This window comes from Delphinapterus leucas, chromosome 21 (assembly GCF_059928025.1).
Source record: "Delphinapterus leucas isolate spDelLeu-1000000601 "Yukka" chromosome 21, BTC_Dleu_Yukka2, whole genome shotgun sequence".
Lineage (NCBI taxonomy): Eukaryota > Metazoa > Chordata > Mammalia > Artiodactyla > Monodontidae > Delphinapterus > Delphinapterus leucas.
Window position 1 is genome coordinate 22,144,652 of NC_143149.1, and position 11,645 is coordinate 22,156,296.

Genomic DNA, 11,645 nt, shown 5'->3' on the forward strand with positions numbered 1-11,645 from the left:
TGTCTGAACTCAATGCCCCGGTTCTGGTTCCCAGCCCGCGTTTTGGTTTCCCTGGTACTGAGGACTGCCGTGCACCCTACTTCCTTCTCAGCCCGGTTAACCCAGCTTCTCTGAACTGTCCCCAGGCTTCTGGATATTGCTCACCTATGTGCTGGATCTTCGCAGGTAAGAATCAGGACTGGACAAAGTCTTGGCTCTTACGAGGTGATCAGCATGCCTTGCTGCTTAGAGACTGATCCTTCTGTTTTTGATGTATCTTTGAATTCATTCTCCCATGGCCAGACCCCACAGCACTACAGAATTCCAAGGATGTCCACCCCTGTAAGATCAGGTACTAGAACTCCAGGTTCTGCTACTTCAACTGGATTCCTTGCAACCTCATGACTGTGTATGACTCGATCCACAGTCATGAGTCTCTTCCTAGGTAAAGTGAGTAAATCAATCAATCTGTATTTTAACAGATACCTTCTGAAAACATGCTTCAACCAAAAGTGGAATTCTAATGGTAGACACGTGGGCATGGTGGGTTGTCAGAGCAGAGGTTTGTGGGTGGGGGACTTTGGGTACCTAAGTAGCGCACCACACACTGGATCAACAACCCCATCCCTTACGGATACAGCAGACACGCCCTCCAAGAGCCAAAGTGGGTGTGCAGAACGCATGTCCTAGAAAGGAAGAGAATTTGGTAATGGTTTCTTAGGAGAAATAAGTCCCAAGTGGAAGTGGACGTTTGAGCAGAGTTTTAAAAGAAAAGTCAGGCTGGCACACTGGAAGCCTCCTGGGGTGAGGTTCAACCTCTGCAAAGCTCTGGTTTCTCATTGCCCATCTTGTTTTTCTCAGTTACAAATCAGTCTGGCCCTTCCCTGTTTTCTTTCATCATCCTCCATCATTAGAGAGATCATCTCAGCCCAGAGACAGACCGCTATTATTTTGGCTTCTGGTTTGTATTGTGTTAACTGCCTGAGAAGATGTGCTGTCCGTCTCCTCGGGTATAAAATGGGGATAACACCCCTATCCTGGTGTGGTTGTTATAAGGCTGGAACGTGAGGGGAATTAAACAAAGTTGGGTTCCTGCCCCCTTGCCAAAAATACTTTGACTAATTTCGAATACTTTGTTCATTCAGTGATTATTTATTGAGCACCTACTATGGGCCAGGCACTGTTCTGAGTACTGTAGAGGTAGCAGTGGATAAGATAAAGTTCCTGTCGTTGTAAGGCTGACTTTCTATTGGGAAGAAATAGGCAAGGACCTGGTAAGCAAATAAATAATATAAACTCAGATCATCAGTGAAGATAACAAACAGGACAATAAAGTAAAGAATGAGTGTGGGGTTGGAAGGATCACATACACATCTTTCCATGCTAAGCTAAGGTTTTAAACCAGTGTGCTAAATTTTCCCATAAGTGCTCAAACTGCTAAATACAGTGATTAATATGCCAGGACTCACTACTACCAGATCATCTTCCAGACCACGGGTCCTGAATTGGGGTGGCAGACCTTAGTCTCTACATTCAAGTTGCATTTGCATAGCAGGCTCATCAGAGGGCCCAGGTGTAACTTGCCATCTCAGTAGACCCTGATGTCCACAGAGGGGCCACATGAGGTTAAACCCAGGACCAGGTATTTCAAGGGTGGCTGGCAGGGCTCTGCCTGGTTGTACACAGAACACCAAAAGTTAAACTAAGGTCTCTGACCCCTAGATCCTTGGAGCCCCGGAGAGGCTACTGCTTTGTGTAGATGAAGCTAAAGCCAGGATCGTGACTGAATTACAACCAGGAAACCACGTGTGGCAGCTGAACTGCTGGAGGTGTTGAGCCAGGACAGAGCAGCTCGTAAGTTTCCGGGAAGCCTGGATTTTCTCAGTGTCTAGGACTGATGTAGCCCAGCCCATCAGCTCTGAATCCTCAGGCGAAGGAGCTGGAAAAAGAAGCCATGTGCCACACTGGCATGTTTCCTGTGTGTGTATGTAAATGACCCTGTTTTAGGGATGAAAAGAATACTTCTATGGTCACTTTTAGATAAGAAGAGTCCTGTGGTTTGTTATTCAGGCCAAAGTCTCTCCTCTCCTTTTCTTATATAATCAAATCAAATAGAGTTACATCCTGAAACTAGGGAAGAGGCAATAAGCTGGAAAACTCTTTGGCCAGTTGTCAACTTTGGGATGAAATTTTTTTTTTTTTTTTTGCGGTACGCGGGCCTCTCACTGTTGTGGCCTCTCCCGTCACGGAGCACAGGCTCCGGACGCGCAGGCTCAGCGGCCATGGCTCACGGGCCTAGCCGCTCCGCGGCATGTGGGATCTTCCCAGACCGGGGCACGAACCTGTGTCCCCTGCATCGACAGGCGGACTCTCAACCACTGTGCCACCAGGGAAGCCCTGGGATGAAATTTTTTAAAAAACACACAAATTCCAGTCTTTCCTTTCTTATGGAAATCTCAAGTTCCCTCTCTGAACTGTAGCTTTTCCAAGGTTATAGCGTATCAGTTCTTTGAGAAGATCTACTTCTTATCTCCCACCCCCAGTGTATTTATTCACAGATTTATTTATTTTTTAATCTATTGACTGACTCATATATGTTTACAATGGCTGTTGGTTGTACATCAGAGTTCTTGGCCTTATTAGGTTTATGATCCAGAAGGGGACACCAAAGCCACTTCACTTACAGAACCATGGGCTATTGAAGTTGGAGTCTTTGATGTTTCTGCTGCAAAGGAAAACCTAGAGAGAGAGAGAGAACAGTATCTGGGAGAGTAGCCACTCAAACCTTTATCAGCTGAAAGAATCAGAGCATTGTTTGAGCCTCAGCAGAGCCCACTGAGAAGGCATGAGCCCAGGTGGCTCTGCCAGGGGTGGCTGGCAGCAGTGAGGTACAGAAGAAAGGACGGCTCCTGGGAGTGAGAGAGCTGGATTCTAGGTCTGCCCCTGTATTTCATAACAACTCCTAGAGCCCAGCTTTCCACCTGTGAAGTGAGAGACTCAGATGCTGAGGAGGCCTCTCATTACTACGCTCTTCAGCCATGCTCATTGATGGAGTCACAGACTAACTCAGAGCTCACTTTAATCAACATCCCACCCTCTAGCACTGGTGAGAAATGAATCTGTTTTAATATAGAAAGTTCTGTGGTTGATTGAGTGGTACTATCTATGCCTTACACAGAGAACAGTTTACAAAGGATTAGAAAATGACGCACAGGACTTTTAAAACTGTAGGAATGTAAGCTAAGTTTCCCTTGATTCATGAAGCATTTCAGGGCCTAATAACTATTCCCATCGATTTAGGAAAGGCCCAGCAGCAAGTTACTGTACCTAGTTAGGCCTTTTCCTCCTACTTGTTATGGAACTTAGGCCTTAAAAGAATCTCCAGGGCTTCCCTGGTGGCGCAGTGGTTGAGAGTCTGCCTGCTGATGCAGGGGACACGGGTTCGTGCCCCGGTCCGGGAAGATCCCACATGCCACGGAGTGGCTGGGCCCGTGAGCCATGGCCGCTGAGCCTGCGCGTCTGGAGCCTGTGCTCCGCAATGGGAGAGGCCACAACAGTGAGAGGCCCGCGTACCGCAAAAAAAAAAAAAAAAAAGAATCTCCATTATCATCCAAGCTCAGGTGAAGAAAAAGTTGAAGCAGCATTTCCAAGTTGACACAGCTGGTTAATGGAAAGCCAAGAAGGAAACGAAGTGCCCTCTGTTCTCAGGCCCTGTGTGTGCCTTGCTACTGTTTACAAACTTCACACAACACATGTACTTTATGCTTTGCCATGGCCTGGCCCTGAGGCAAGAACCAGAGGGCCCTCATCCTCTTGGGGAAGATAGAAAATAAGTGGACAAGATCATTCCAGGTGGCCACAGGTGCTATGAAGAAAGCCCATCACAAGAATGTGATAAAACACTGGATAGTTGGTCTGTTTGTTTTGTTTTTTAGTTTTTACTGAAATACAGTTGATTTACAATACTGTGTTAGCTTCAAGCATACAGCAAAGCGATTCAGTTATATATATATATATTCTTTTTTCAGATTCTTTTCCATTATAGGTTATTACAAGATATTGAATATAGTTCCCTGTGCTATACAGTAGGTCCTTCCTTGTTGGTTATCTATCTTTTTTTTTTTTTTTTTTTTTTGTGGTACGCAGGCCTCTCACTGTTGTGGCCTCTCCCGTTGCGGAGCACAGGCTCCAGACACGCAGGCTCAGCGGCCATGGCTCACGGGCCCAGCCACTCCGCGGCATGTGGGATCTTCCCGGACCGGGGCACGACCCCGTGTCCCCTGCATCGGCAGGTGGACTCTCAACCACTGCGCCACCAGGGAAGCCCGGTTATCTATCTATATAGTAGTATGTATCTGTTAATCCCAAACTCCTAATTTATCCATCCCCCCACTTTCCCTTTTGAGTAACCGTAAGTTTTTTTTCTATGTCTGTGAGTCTATTTCTATTTTGTAAATAAGTTCACTTGTATCATTTTTTTAGATTCCACATATAAGTGATGTCATATGATATTTGTCTTTGTCTGACTTACTTCACTTAGTATGATCATCTCTAGGTCCATCCATGTTGCTGCAAATGGCATCATTGCATTCTTTTTTATGGCTGAGTAATATTGCATTGTGTATATGTACCGCATCTTCTTCATAAACATTGGATAGTTTAGACTGGAGGTCAGAGAAGGCCTGTCTGCATAGATGCTCTTCAGCTGCGTTCATCGGTGAATTCTTAGACTCACTCGGAGCTCAGTTAGGAAACATACTGCCCTCCAACGCTGTTCAAGTCTGTAGCACGTTGAGATTTTCTAGATACCATCTGAGTTGAGGCATGAATGATGTGGAGCCAACCAGGTGGGTTCCTGCAGAAGAGTCTTCCAGGCCAACGGAACAGCCAGTGCAGGGCCCACAGTTGAGGGCAACGAGGAGACAAAGTCTGGTGTGGCTGCGGTTTGGGGACCAAGTCAGAGATTGGCGTGTAATGAGGTCAGAAAAGTCAGTGGCATCCAGAACTGCAGAGCCCTGCAAGGAGTTTGAGTTTTATTTCACGTGCAGTCGGGAGACTTTGAAGGGCATTAAACAGGGTAGTCAGGGGATCCAATATATGTTTTCAAAAGATTGTTCTGGCTGTTGTGTGGAGAATGGACGTGGAGGGGCAAAGAGAAATAGGGAGACCAGTTAGGAGGCGGGTGGGCGAGTACAAGTGAGGGCGATGGTGGCACGGACAAGGGAAGTGGAAATGGAGATGGGGGTGAATGGAAGGATTTAGGGTACATGTTAGAAGTGGCACTGGCGGGACCTACTGACGGGGTGTAAAGGAAAAGAGAAATCAAGGAAGCCAGTGGATGCAAAGACTGGGGGGCAAACAGGTGTTTTAGCTAGAAATGACAAGTTCAGTTTTAAATACAGTAAGTTGACATTGCTTGTGAGACATATATTCCTTTAAACATTCTCTGATTTAGTCTAGGTTTGCCCCTATTTGTCTGAATTAAATGAGCTTCCTGTGTCATGCTCTAGAAACTCCACTCAAGTTCCTGCCTGAGATTCTGGACAAGAGTTGGTTGTTCTTTAATGGCAACAGTGATGTCATAGACTTGAGAAGATGTCCTAATTTTCCATTTAGAGAGGCCCCTCCTGGTCTCTGGTTGTGCTCAGCTTTTCTTTCCCTTTATAGACCTCCCCAGGGCATCTGCATTGCAGATGGGAGAGGCAGTGGGGCAGGTAGACCAAGGACACCCAGAAGGCAGAGAGACAACTGGGTCATAGACCCCAACATGCGACCCTCAGTTACCCTGGATTGGGTGGTTAGTGTTTGGGCTTCTTTCTATTTAGGTTGGGGATAAACAGTGGATAATCAAAGAAAAAGAGAGCATATGAGATGAGATATTTAGTTTGCAGAAAGTTAAGGTGGGAGAGGAAGCCAGCAGCCCGTCAGGAAAGAGGGGAGGGTGTCAGGATTGCCTGTGCATCTGATGGAAAGAACCCAGTGGAGGGTCTTGAAGAACCAAATAGATGAGCTCATTTCCTCGAGGACCAGGAAACTGGAGAAAGGATGCGTTCTAACTTGAGTGTGGAAGATACAGGTTACAACTATGAAGAGATGTGAGCTTCCCAGATAAGCAGGTAGCAGAAGATCTGGGCTGAGGGTAGAGGGTAGATTTCAAGGACTAAGCAATGCAGTCTAGCTTTGTTTTCAGTTTTTTGTTTTGTTTTGTTTTGTCTTTTTCTGTTCTTGTTTTTTAGTGCAAACTAAAGCAATCTCTAGAGGCAAATGACCTGAATGCTTAAGACCATATATATGGTTTTTCCCCAAGGATCTTTGTATCACTGATATTCCTACTGTCATCACATGGCTGGAATTTAGTGTCTGCTCACTAATTTCAGTTCGTGAAATGGTAAAGACCATGGGCACTGGAGTCAGAGAGCTTGGGTTTGAATCCTGACCCTGCCATCTACTATGAAATTGGATATGTTACTTCGACCCTCTGTATCTCAACTACTTCATCTTTAAAATGGGGTCAAGGACTTCCCTGGCGGGCCAGTGGTTAAGACTGCATGCTTCCAATGCAGGGGAGACGGGTTCAATCCCTGATCCCACATGCCTCGTGCCCTACTCCCCCCCACCAAAATGGGAACCATGATAGTCCCTACCCAGTAGGGCTGTGGTGAGGATAAAAGGAGTGAATGCATGTTAAGCCCTTGAAGTAGTTCCTGGCACATATTAAGCCCACTAAAATACCATTTCTTATAGGAAAAGAACAGAGGAGAAAACGGGCCAACAAGTTGTAGCTCCTTAGTCCCCCAAGTTTTCTGTGAGATCGAAGAAGAGGCCAGAGTAAACATAGGTGATTTATCACGTCATCTTGGCATGTGGCATGAGTACCTGGGGACCCATTGGATCCTACATTAGAAGAAGAGGAGGGTGACTACTCTAGTCAATTACATAGCATGTGGAAAATATAAAAGCAGCAGCACAATGTCCGAATCTGCCTCCTAAAAGCATTGCTAAGTAATTCACTGAGCCTGAGACATAGGCAGATGGTGAGATCCCTTGAAACACCACTGTGAAATGTCTGGAGCCTTTCTAGATTAATAGCATTAGAAAACTGCTGTTAGAAAAATCCTGCATTAGAAACATCCAATGCCTGACTTTTACCACTATCCCCTTCGGTTTATGCCATCTCTCCCGAGGAAAGGAACTTTTAAAATTATTTTTAAATGTAAGAGGAAGAATTATCAATCCATCAAGGAAAACAAAAGCATTCTAATTAACAGCCGTTCATGGGAGAAGAGCTTGCTGCTGCAGGACTAGATAAATGCCAACCCAAAGCTACAGACATTGAGCAAGCCATACTGTCAAGTTCAATTATATCATCCTCACTCAGCCAAGTAATTGATACCCGATTATTTTGCCTGATGCGTGTTGATGGAGAGAGAGTGTTTTCTCCCTGCACAGGACCAGCGTCACGAGCAGCTCTGGACTGCTGCTCAAGGAACAAAAGAACAGGCAGGGCAGGCTCACTGGGGAATCTGTCCCCAGATCAACCCACCTGAGGCAACGGAGACAGGGCAGCCATCTCCTGGAATTCAAAGCAGAGATCACCCCCAGTCACCTGTCACCTTTTACTAAGTCTCTTTGACTTAGTAAAACCTTTGCATTCTGAATAGAGAACTTGCTGAAGCAACTTACTGCTTGGCAGGAAGAAACTAGGTGGTGATGTTTCCCTCTCCTGTTAGCAGAAGTAGTTATGATAATGACAATGAATGTTGCTTAACAAAAAAAAAAAGCCTATCTTTAAAAGATTGATTGAGTCCTTTGTTTCATGACCTTGATAGCTAAATGGTTATTTAATGAATGATTTGTAAGTGCTGTTACTTCATATTCAAGAATCGAGGGAAAGTATCCTTCAGATGCCCGTCTCCACAGTGAAGTGGAGATAATCTCTGAACAGCCACTTGAATCATTAGGGAATCTAATCCCAGTCCAGGGACATAGGATTTCAGTACTAACCTGAATAAAGAAGTGAATTATACAGCTAATTATCATTGCACAGGCAAATAAATTCTAGCCATTCAAATCTGCTTCCACTCAAAAGTGCTATTTGTTGAACTTAAATAATGCCTTAGGAGTTACTGATATAAACATTCTTATTTGCTAGAAAAGCCTTCATAGAAACAAAGCTCCAAGAGTCAAGCAAAGACTGAGACCAAGAAACATCAAAGAAACACCTCATTGTATTAGGTATTTCCGTGGAGCCTTATTGGGCAGCCGACAACTGTGGGACTCTGTCTTGCTTTGATGACAATTCCGCAGGCAGAACTCTCAGACACCTGCTGTATCAGCAAACTGTTTTCTCCCAAGAGATAAAACCATATATTGGTCAATAGAACCCGTACTGTTAGGATGAAAAACACACTCTTGGGTTTTTTAGGGTTAAAGGTGATGACCTTCTGGTCCAACCCAGAGAGGTTAAGACCCTGTGTGCTCTAGATCACACAGAGGCTGACCCAGGACATGAAACCACCACGTTTTCTGGACTGCTGATTCAGTGCTCTTTCTACTTCACTGAGCTGCCTCTTAGGGAACACATTTGAATCCCTGGAGTTAAAAAAATTCAACAGAAATATTCAACTTGCTTTACACTTGAGATAGACAGCTCTCAAGTGCAAGGGAAAAAGAGGCTCCATCTCTCAGAGCCCACCTTGCCCCAGGTTTGGATGGAACTGCAGTTTCAGGGTGGTGTAAGGGGGGCAGGCAGCGATTTTGGCAAGTCTGAAGACAGCCTGGAAGTGGCTTGAAAATGTCCTAGCGATCGTGAGAGTTTCAGGAAGTACTACTGGCTTGTGGCCCACAGACTGCAGGAACTGAGCGATAAGGAGGACACATTCCAGGTGGGGGGACAAGATAGGGGGGACACGTTCTCTCCAGGAGGGGAAATCCACAGAAAAGCGAACTCTGTGGGTGTGATTGTTTCACTGTATAGCACACATTTACTGAGTCTTTTCTATGTGAAATGAATTGCACCTTTTCATGAAATGATGATAAAAGGAGGTGTGGGTAGATGGAAGTGAGGATTGAAGACCTGGAGTATATGCTTGGTATAAAAGTCACTTGCCTGGGGGCTTCCCTGGTGGCGCAGTGGTTGAGGGTCCGCCTGCTGATGCAGGGGACACGGGTTCGTGCCCCGGTCCGGGAAGATCCCACATGCCGCGGAGCGGCTGGGCCCGTGAGCCATGGCCGCTGAGCCTGCGCGTCCGGAGCCTGTGCTCCGCAACGGGAGAGGCCACAGCAGTGAGAGGCTCGCGTACTGGAAAAAAAAAAAAAAAGTCACTTGCCTTGGAGTTCTATGTCAGGTACAACAAAGGACCCACAATGGGAATAGAGAGAACTATGGCACCTGGTCTCAGGTGGAAACAGGAGGCAAGGCCACTTTTCTTGAATGTTTTCAATTATAAGTCACTGTAGAGGAAGAGAAAGAGGAGGGTGTTATCTGCTACTTAAAATTCCCAGCAACTTCCAGAAAAATATTCTATATCTTCTAGATACACAGTAAATATTTGTTGAGAAATGAACTGCTGAATTGGTGAAAGAATGACTAGTCATGTCTCATTTATTTTGACTCTTTGTGGAATTATGTTGAATGATTTTTCCAGTTAACTAAGATTTCCTCCTATAGATGTGAAGTCACCTGCTTTTAAACATGTTATATGGTCATGTTTTTAGTGCTTCTGTCATGTTCCTTTCTTCTTAAATGTACTTTATGGAACATAATTTTGCCTTTTCATTGGTTATTTTACTGTGTACAACTGTGACTTTGAGGTTTGGAAGTGTGAGCTATTTGCCTCCACCCTACAGTGATTTTTTTTTTATTCGGGGCTTCTTCATTTTCCTTCCTTACCTTACCAATCATCACGAGTGTGCATTACCGTGAGCCAGACATGCCCTAGGTACCTGGAAACAACAGTGAACAAGACGGATGTGGTTCCTTTACAAAGTTTCCAGTCTAATCTGTAATTCAAACAAACCGGGTGAATAATTACAACCTGAGGTGAATTCTTTTTTTTTTTTTTCTGGCCGCGCAGCTTGTGGGACCTTAGTTCCCTGACCAGGGATCGAACCTGTGCCCCCTGCATTGGAAGGGTGGAGTCTTAACCACTGGACCACCAGGGAAGTACCTGAGGTAAATTCTATGAAGATAACTGCTAAGATAGAGAATAATGTTAGAAAGCAGGTGAGTATTCCTGTAGCATGGTGAGCCCTGAAGACCTTGCTCTGAAGGTGACAGCTAAGCCACATCCAGAAGGAGCAGGCCAGCCAACTGTGGGGAGAATGGCTGGCAACTGTTTCCACCCCGCTTTCCCCTCAGTCTCATTGCTGAAGTCGGCCAGCAAATATCAGAAACACACATCTGTTAAATCATTAATCTCATGTTCACAGAAAATAGAGATGTTGCTCTTAAGGGGATTTCAGTCTTTCCTTAGGTGAAAATATATGTTTATGACAACTATTTTATTTACTCTTCATCCCACTTTGGAAAGATGTGCAAAGCACTGATCCCCAGGGGAATAAAAACTGAATGATGCATGGCCCCCCTCTACCTTAGGAATTGTGTTAGTCAAGGTAAGTGAGGCTGCTTCGCAATAACAAGTAATCCCCACATCTTGGTGGCTTAATGTACTAGTAGTTTATTTCTCACTCACACAATTTCCAAAGTGGGTCAGCAGCTCTCCTGGGTAGCTCTCCTACAAGTTGTTACTCAGAAATCCAGGTTCCTTTCATCTTGTGATTCTGGCCTCTATCCACAGAAGGTGAAGAGTGCGCTGGAGGCTCATCAAATATTTTATTTTATTTATTTATTTATTTATTTTTTTTTTTTTTTTTTTTTGCGGTACGCGGGCCTCTCGCTCTTGTGGCCTCTCCCGTTGCGGAGCACAAGCTCTGGACATGCAAGGCTCAGCAGCCACGGCTCACGGGCCCAGCTGCTCCACGGCATGTGGGATCTTCCCGGACCGGGGCACGAACCTGTGTCCCCTGCATTGGCAGGTGGACTCTCAACCACTGCACCACCAGGGAAGCCCTCATCAAATATTTTAAAAGACCAGTCTTGCAAGTTGCTTACAATACTTCCACCCAATTCCATCAGTCAGAACCCAAACATATAGTCTCACTCCAACAGCAAGGAAGACTGAGAAATGAGGCCTCCCTATGTTCCCAGAAAGAAGAAATGGGATTGATGAAGATATAGCTGGCCTCCATTGTAGGAAGCTCTTAATTTAGTGGCCCAGAAAGTCCAGCAGACACTAAAGTATCTTTAGGAGGGGCAACTGTTAAAAACATTAAATAGAGGTGGAATCAAAGAAGGGAGTCCACAGGGATAAGATTGATTAATTCTGATTAATCAATAAGGGAGAGCTGATAAGGGAAGTCTGCTAGAGGAACTGGGTTTAATCGGGGTCTTAAAGGATGAATAGGTATTTAAATGGTAGAAATAAAAAAGTGAAGTTAGACAAAGGCACAAAAATGTGAAAGTTCATACCAGCCAGAAACGGTGAGGCATCTGGTAAGACTGGAGGAAACAAGAGTGGGGAAAAAAGAGGGACCACATTCCCAAGGGTGTTGGATGTGAAGTTAAATAGTTGGATTTTGTTCTGTGGGAAATAGGACATCATGAA

At 45.1% G+C, this 11,645-nt stretch overlaps 1 long non-coding RNA gene across 1 annotated transcript in view; it reads left to right on the plus strand.

The window, feature by feature from the left end:
• Positions 1-11,645, plus strand: part of LOC115803223 (uncharacterized) — a 116,136-nt gene that overhangs the window by 83,772 nt on the left and 20,719 nt on the right. The window contains exon 3 of the long non-coding RNA XR_016391160.1: positions 35-10,153. This is a non-coding gene — a long non-coding RNA (uncharacterized LOC115803223). The remainder of the gene's footprint in view (positions 1-34; positions 10,154-11,645) is intronic.